Genomic DNA, 8,404 nt, shown 5'->3' with positions numbered 1-8,404 from the left:
TTTGAACCAGGCATAACCCCTTTCCATTACTTAGCATAACGGAAATACAACAATCTGATAGCATAAAAGGAAACTAGAAAGGGGAAAACGAGTTCAAAGCATCACTGGGAACCCACAGCAAGCACTCGTCATCGAGCTGCTCACCATGGGGCGAAAACCCAGTGACACCATCGAAACTGGCAACAACTACACAAGACTCCAGGAATCAGACCACATAAAGTTTTTTAGCAACCTAGGCTAGGACACATGCTCACGCAGGAGCAAAATACCATCACAGCTCGAAGGCGCAAAAGACGGTTATCCTACAAGAGCAGCTAGATAGCGGGGAGAGGTATGACTGCTTTAGCACCCAGGGACCAGCATGCTTCAATTCTTCATCGCGCTCCCCGGTGCCACACAGATCCGCATCATGGTCGAGGCGTTGGTCCTCAGCATCTTGGCTCCACGCTCCATCGCCTCACGATCAGATCCCACCATTAAACCTGCCCAGTAGTTTAGGTAGCCACAAGCAGAGCAAACCACATCAAAAGGGGTTCTCATTTTTTCTGAACTCAAAGGTGACCCGGTTGCGACAATTCCGCATTGCCGAACACAGCGCAGCTAAACCACAAGTATGGAACTTCTCCCCATCGGTAAGAAATGGATAACACCATGAAAAATACTGCCAATTATTTTTTGGACATAAATCTGTGCCCAGAACACATCGCACAGTCCTCCGTAAAACTCTAGCTACTGGGCACGTAAAGAAGAGATGCTGAGAGGTTCCTTTTCATTGCAAAAAGAGCAAGTAGGGTACCCAACCATTTCCTCCTGCTCATAATATCTCTAGTCAAGACAGCATCCTGGAAAGCTGCCATAGGAAAATCTGTATCTTCAGGGGAATTTTGGATCTCCAAATCCACCTATAATTACACCCCGTCACATTTCTCTCCAGATACTCATAAATTGATTTGGTCGTAAATTTACTTTTCTTCCCCAAGGTCCAAACCGACAGTGACCATGAGTCCACAATGGACTCGAGCTCCCTCCACTGTTCTAACAAAGGAGGATGGAGTCGTCTCCTAAAAAAATTATCAACTCCTTTTTTAAACTTAGCTACTGTGATCTCTTGATCATTGCAAATGCTGTAGAGCATAGGGAATCGTGATCGTAGAGGAGGGTCATTATCCACAGGATCAGCCCGCACTCTAGCAAGATCATACATAACCAAGGCACAAGCCAAGTCCAGCCTCTGAAAAATACATCTTCAGGAATCAGGAAGATACTACTACTTGTTTTTTTTCTTGGTTTGAGGGGAAGATACTACTATTTGTTAACCAAATAGCAACAGTTACTTTCAGTAGACATGCACAATGGCCAAACACCTATCCAGCGCTCACCCATCGCCGTGGGCAAAACAGAACCATCTTGCATTGATTGATTGCAGGGAGAATGATGGTTGCTTGTTCGTCTGGGCACGCACCTGCAGTCAAAATTCCATTTCCACAATATGCTTTTTATAGTTTAGCTCAATCCTACCCCTGCCTGACGGTTCGATATGCTACATAGTAAACTATTATACCTTCCATCCTACTCGTTCATCATGCGCGCTTCAACATCTTCAGGACTGTCGATGCAGCAGTGCCAAACAGCCTTCGGGATCGGCGACTACTCGCTGATTTTGGACCACTCGCTAATTTCCGAGACCTATTCTCCAACAAGTCCAACATGCCAAGACGAGCGTTAGAGGAAGACCTTCTATCAGTCAGTTTCTTCTGGACGCCATCATATTGGGTAACTGGCCTCTCTTTGTTTGGTGCATATGATGGAAAAGGTCCTCACATTAAACCGACATGTTAGCACTGATCTCCAGACAGGAAGGAACTGATCTCTTGCGTACCAGAGGTCCTGTCCTCTACATGGTTTCTTTTTCGCGCCCTGGTTAAAACATAAAAATAATCAAGATACCGTGGTCAAGATGACACAAAACATAAACTCAGCGTGATCAAACAACATGTACATGGCCCTTTTTAGTTTATTGCCATTGAGTCATCCACTAACTACACAAATAAATGCAGCCTCTAGTCAGGTACTCCCTCCGTTTCAAAATAGATGACTCAACTTCGGAACGGAGGGAGTAAAAGGGGAAACAAAAACAAAGCATATGTGTGTCTTACCCATATAATTTGACCACACTAACCAGACAGATCAGTTGCATAGCATCAGTTATCTTTAGAAAAGAGAAAACAAGTGTTTTATCTCTAGCCATTATAGGACTCTTGAATTTTTACACGTCACACTAAAATATGGGATGATACAATACCCTTGCAGTAAAAGATTTGAATGGCACTACAGCCACATGATGAACTTCAGTGTCCTGATAAAAATTGTCATCGAATGAACTTGATGACATTTTATACTGGGTATTAACATGTAAACAGCAGAAAGAAATGAAAGCATGAATTACCAAATTTAGTAAAAAATCGATTTTCAGCATGAAGCAAAATAAGAACTATAAAAGTCGAAAGGCACAAGTTCAAATACCCATACATTTTTTGCCTTGACTTCCAGTGTAGACGATCCTATGGCTGCATTCGTCAAGTCTGTTTCCCCTGCTTCCGATTACAGAATTATTACGGCTCATTTTGCAAATTGTTACAGAAGCACAAAAATACCAGGTTCTGAAACAAGCACGCACCATGTTCATGCAACACATTGTCCGGCACTGGACAAGCATACGGGCGACTACAAGAGCATGTGGAAGAAATAATTAAAACATTGTTAGGTAGATCATCTACATGTACAAAAAGAACAGACGCAGAAGGAAATAAAAAAAATCAAACCAGACAAAGGTCTTCGATGCAGATTACTTTTCCACTAGGACCAACATCATAATTCTGGAGAACTTCTGAAACTTTTGCAAGGACCTCCTCATGAGATACCTGCATAATTATTATTTTCTGTAAGCTAACTGATATTTATTTTTTTGTACTCTCTGTAAACTAATATAAGAGCGTTTAGAACACTACTTTAGTAATCTGAACGCTCTTATATTAGTTTACGGAGGGAGTACTTTATATGTATCCAAGCTAACACTAGATATGCAAAATTTGGTTTAACTCAGGTGCTATGCACTGATATGCTCCGTATACCCAAAAGGTCATGTGCAGAGGGCTTAAACACTAGACTACCACTAGAAACCTCGAACGCACTCAGCAGATACATATGAGTACACTTCTACCATATGGCAGTAACTACCATAAGGAAATAGCTTTATAGTATTGCTATGGCTTTCCCTGCATGATAAATTTATTGCTACATGTACAGAAAATACTTGTATTGTACCTTTTTCAGAATATATTGGACAGATTTCACAAAAGGAGGAAATCCAAGTCATTAGACTGCGATCCACTGGATATTAGCATTGGATTGATAACAAACTTGGTTCAAAAAGCTATGAGAAGAGCACAGCACAAGAAAACGATTTAGATATAGAAATTTTGTTCTTTTCATGTTTTTTTTTGAAAAGGAGGATAAACCCCTGGCCTCTGTATCTAGACGATGCATGCGGCCATTTATTAATTATTCGCAAAGGCCATACAAAGTAATACATCAGAAATTTTGTTCTTTTCATGTTGGTCAGCAAGGGACATGTTATGCAATATTCTCTCTCTACAATAAATATTACAAGTTATCCTAACATTAACATATTAAAATATATTCAATAGAAGAAAAAAATAGACACCTAAGACATTGAAGATGTGATCTAACGAAACGCGGTACCTTTGAATGAGTTTGAATATATTCGTCAAGAGCATCACCAGCTTTGAGAATTATCCTAATAAGCACCAATGCGTTACTAAATTGTACTTTCTTCTCCTTCCGCTGCTTTGCTGCCTTAGTATTTTTACCACTTTTTAATCCACACGCCTCCCTTTCTAGGTCAAACACAGAATCCTCGATAAGAGTCTTGATCGTATCAAATCCATTGAGCTTGCAGAAATGCCTATGAGCTGCGAAGAGCAAAATAGCTGCAGGGACAAGCTTCCCATGCTTTATGCAATCCCAGAGCTCATCTACTACATTATCTGTGTGACTTGCAAGCACCCTAATCGTGTCCAAGAAGATCTTCTGCATAAGTCACCAATGCATAACAGTTTTAATTTAAAGTGGTGACATTCTATGTAATAAAGAAGGATTGACATTAAATTATCGGCAAGAGAAGTTAACAAAAACTTGTAATTGCAGACAAATTTGACTCATTTCTCCTTCAATTCAAAATAAGCAGTGCCTCCTACTCAAGTACAGACATAAATACAGAAAACATTACAGAGGCAAACTGTTCTTTCACACTCTGAACTATACAAAGTAACAGATTGTCAGTTCTTAAACACTGTAGGAGCAGTCGATTTAAATATCTGGCATGAAGCTGAACTTCTTCTCTGCTCTTATGTAACTAAAGTAGTAACTGATGTTTGGAGGGATTTAAAACAAACCATCTCAGGCAGGCAAAGCAGATATATGAGCTTGTAGATGTACTCGACATTCCCCTTCATATAGTTCTGGTCAGCTAATAGATTGTCCTCCAGATACTTGTGCTGGCAAGTGTTCTCGACGGCAACATGGAGTGGAAGGAGGCCCTCGATGATTATATCGCCCGAGGTGCGTAGATTGGCCAATGAACCATGTCAGCGGAGAATGACTCAGCAGCTTGGTGAAGGGGGAAGAACCCAAAGTTGGTAATGTAGTTGGGGTTGGCGCGCATCCCACAGAGCCTAGGCGCCTTCCCCTTCAAAACAAACTTAGCGCAACGCAGGGCATTCATTGCAATAATTAAGTTAAAGCTTTGTGAGTGATAACATATCCATAAACAAGGTGCTGCCTGTACTTATCGAAGAGGCGGAGGAAGCCCAGAGCACTATCTTTTTCTAAGGTGGTCATGAAGCGGTCAAATATCTCATAAAACTTTGTGTGCCTCTCCTAGATGGACCATCCATGTTTAAACAAGGTGAAAAGCAATCAGTTCAGCTATCCTGCTAACAATACATAACAGGAGAAGTATATATCCTATGAAGACATCTTATGTTAATGAAACTAGGAAAACATGCACTTCCCATCCGTCAACTATTGCGTGTGAGTGGAACTTTTAAATCATCCAAAGCTGATCCCCAACTATTAACATCATGCAATTTTCAGCTCTTAAAATCGTTTCATCCGTCTGAAAGCAGTTCCGAATGAAGTGGCTACATTGTTGGCATATGTTTGACATGTCACAACTTCTTCCTTCATGGTATTCCATCATTTTTTATTAGAAATTCTGAAACATCGAAAAAAAATTGAGATTTGGTGGGAAAAAACAACATTACTTGTTTCCTAGATATTTTAAGTTTTGGTGAAAATTGAGTTACTTGAAACACTCTTTTTGTTTGTGAAAGTTATTTTTCATATAATGTAATCCCTCCATCCCACATAGATTGAAAAACGATCTTATATTGTGGGACGGATGGAGTATGTGTGAGCGTGTTCTCAGACCAATATCTAGAATAATAGTTCTCATTTCAAGACTTCTAAAATTTTCCTGAATGTTGTGGGTGGTTTTAAGAGTTTAGGGTGGAACCTACACTCATGTAATAGCTGAGGGTGTAATTATCATGTTGAAGTATACAAAATAACTTCCAAAAAGTATTGCAAGGAAAACACGAAGAGCGTTACTTAGATGCCAAATGATATGTCAGCCATGCGAAATTGAACAAGTATAAAGAACCTTAGGAGTGCGGTCTGGGACGATTATGTTTGCGGCTCTGACTTCAGAAAAGAAATCCGCAATTTGACGCATGTACTAAAAGAGAGGAATAATCAGTCAAGAACCACTATAAAAGAATGCAATAAGAAGAGGGGGGCAAGTTAATTTACCTTCACGTTAAACTGATGAGGGCACTCTAAGGCCAGAATCCAGGGATGAGGAGGTGGGCGGGGAGGGTTCCATGGATCATCAGGATCACCAATGAGCGATCCAACAGTTGCACCTTTACTATTATCTTGGTGATGAAGAGCTCCTTGCTGCCTCAGTTCTGTCGACTGTTTTCAGTGACATTGGCTGAAAGAAAAAGGAAACATAGCATTGGATTACTATGTCAATCCAATTTGGCATCCTGCTGAGATGCCAAATTTTAGTGTGCTATACTACTAGACAACATGAAAGAAGGCGTAATGCTCGAATCATACTCCCTCCGTCCGGAAATACTTGTCGGAGGAATGGATGTATCTAGATGTATTTTAGTTCTAGATACATCCATTTTTATGCATTTCCCCGACAAGTATTTCCGGACGGAGGGAGTATTTAGCAGAGGCTGTTGGGACCTAATCATCTTTCAGACTTTCAGTGTGATACCTCTGCAATTCTGCATCAGGCAAGGGGTGATCTACTCTGCTTTTTTTAAAAGGTGTTCATTACCCTAAGGTTCTAGTTGATTCAGAAACAAAGAAACAAAACAAATTGATGTCAAGTGCACCAATAGTTTGGAAGAGTGTGTTTTTATATGAAATTGGATCTTCCAAAAGATAGGGTTCTCCTCTACAATATCGGAACCCTTACGCAACCATTCATCGATGAACCATCCTGCTCCTGCCCACAATGTGGTATGAGGAACCGAATACTGAAGGAATTAACCTGAAGTTGGACGGCCAATTAACCTTACTAGAGGCTGCAATTCCGACCTGCATGCGTGCAACAAACCTCAGTTTCAGACTCTAGGCGAGACTTTTGCCACATAGGGGCAACGTCAAATCCGCGAACGCTGCAAGGAACGGCAACTGATTCCAAGTTTCCAACAGCCAAGCTACCAAGCATCAACGATGCCAGAGGCAACAGCATAATGAGGCACCGGGGAGAGCGAAAGAAACAGAAGCAGCAGTTACCCTGACAGAAGAATGGATGTGAGTAAACCAAAACACCGCAACTAGGTGAAAAATTGGTTTCCTTTCGTTGATGGATTGCACAGAAATCTCCTCTTCCAACCCCTGAGGGCTTGTTCTTTTGTGAACAACTAGGGCTAACTTGATTCACTAGAAGATTTTGGAGGGATTAACCGAGATTGACTAGATTGCACAAAATTGACAAGGAGAAGAAGAAAAGAAATCTCCCCTTCGAACCAACGTGAGGATTTCTTGTCAAGATCGTGATGGACAGCTTAGATTGGTAACGCGGCCACCGGTAGCTGCAGTGTTGGATCTGCCGACGGGGGCTCGCAACGGGGAGGTGTGGCGCATCTAGAGTTTCACGCGGGTAGGAGAGATCGACACAGAGGCGAGCTAGCGAGGACAACGATACCTGCCGACGGCAACTGAGGTGGCCTGCGAGGACGACGATACCTTCGTGTCTTAGTTTTTCGGAAATGTTAACGTCCACACGTGTGAGCGTTCATCATCTCGACCACACGCAAGCATCACCGTTGGGTACTTTATGTATGAATCTTGGCACAATCCGGTCGTTTTTTTGTGCCACGTAGGACGAGGCGAGTGTGCGGTGTGCGAGACAGTTCGCCCGCACGTTGGTTGCCCTCCCGCGGTCAGCGGTTGCCACTCGGGGGTGTGCGATGGAACTGCTATGCGCCCGCACGCCACGCGCCAACCGCGGTTGACGTTAAACACGTCGCACACCTCTGCCCCCTTTCCCTCACGGTTCCATTTTACTCACCCCCGCACCGTAGTTACTGGCACAACCCACTCGCATTTCAAATCATTGGAGGAGAAGGCGAGGGGAGAAGGCGACGGCGGAGGCGGAAGAATCGACGGTGTTCGCGGCCGTCGGTGGTGCTCGCCGGAACGGAGCGGCTTCGCCGGAGCGCATGCGCGTTGAAGGTAATGCTCGCTACAACTCTCGCAATCCCTTCCTGCATTTCCCCCCTTCCCTCCCTGTTCGATTCCTCGCTCGAGATTCGTAGAGATTCAGGCGATTTGGCGATGCGTCGGCGTTCCCGCCGACGGCGGAGTCGTCTGCTAGCCGTTTTTGGTGGCACTGGGCAGTTTCGTCGCCGTCGCCGCGGCGGCCTCGTCGGTGTGGTTATGCCTATCCGGAGACACGCACTAGTCTTGTCTTTGGATTGGGCAGGTGTCTCCCGGTTTGTTTGATGCGCATTGGTTCGAAATGATGTTTTGCAATCAGTTCCGGGGAGAACTTTGAGGTTGAATTTGAAGTCACTGTAGTTGTCATTGAACCCTAGATCTAGTTAGTTGGTTTTTAAAACTGTAGTATGAGGCAAACTTGGTAGTTTGATTAACTATCATGATTGTATGGCAACTAACTTCCTGAACAAATGTGATAGTTGCCACAAACGTGTTTTCTCAAGCAGCAACTAATTTACTGAAATGACTGATAGTTGCCACAAATAAGCTTTCCCATGCGGCAACTAATTTATTGAATGAC

The 8,404-nt window shown here is 42.9% G+C and overlaps 1 long non-coding RNA gene across 1 annotated transcript; it reads right to left on the bottom strand.

The window, feature by feature from the left end:
* Positions 1-1,113: 1,113 nt before the first annotated feature.
* On the bottom strand, positions 1,114-2,832 carry LOC123087155 (uncharacterized). Its single transcript, XR_006441262.1, has 3 exons — positions 2,678-2,832; positions 2,530-2,591; positions 1,114-1,917 (listed from the first exon to the last, which is right to left on the bottom strand). It is a non-coding gene; the product is annotated as an uncharacterized lncRNA (long non-coding RNA).
* Positions 2,833-8,404: the final 5,572 nt, after the last annotated feature.

The sequence above is a fragment of the Triticum aestivum genome, chromosome 1B (genome assembly GCF_018294505.1).
Source record: "Triticum aestivum cultivar Chinese Spring chromosome 1B, IWGSC CS RefSeq v2.1, whole genome shotgun sequence".
Classification (NCBI taxonomy): domain Eukaryota; kingdom Viridiplantae; phylum Streptophyta; class Magnoliopsida; order Poales; family Poaceae; genus Triticum; species Triticum aestivum.
Note: the sequence above shows the minus strand (reverse complement) of the source record. Positions and strands in the feature narration are given on the sequence as shown.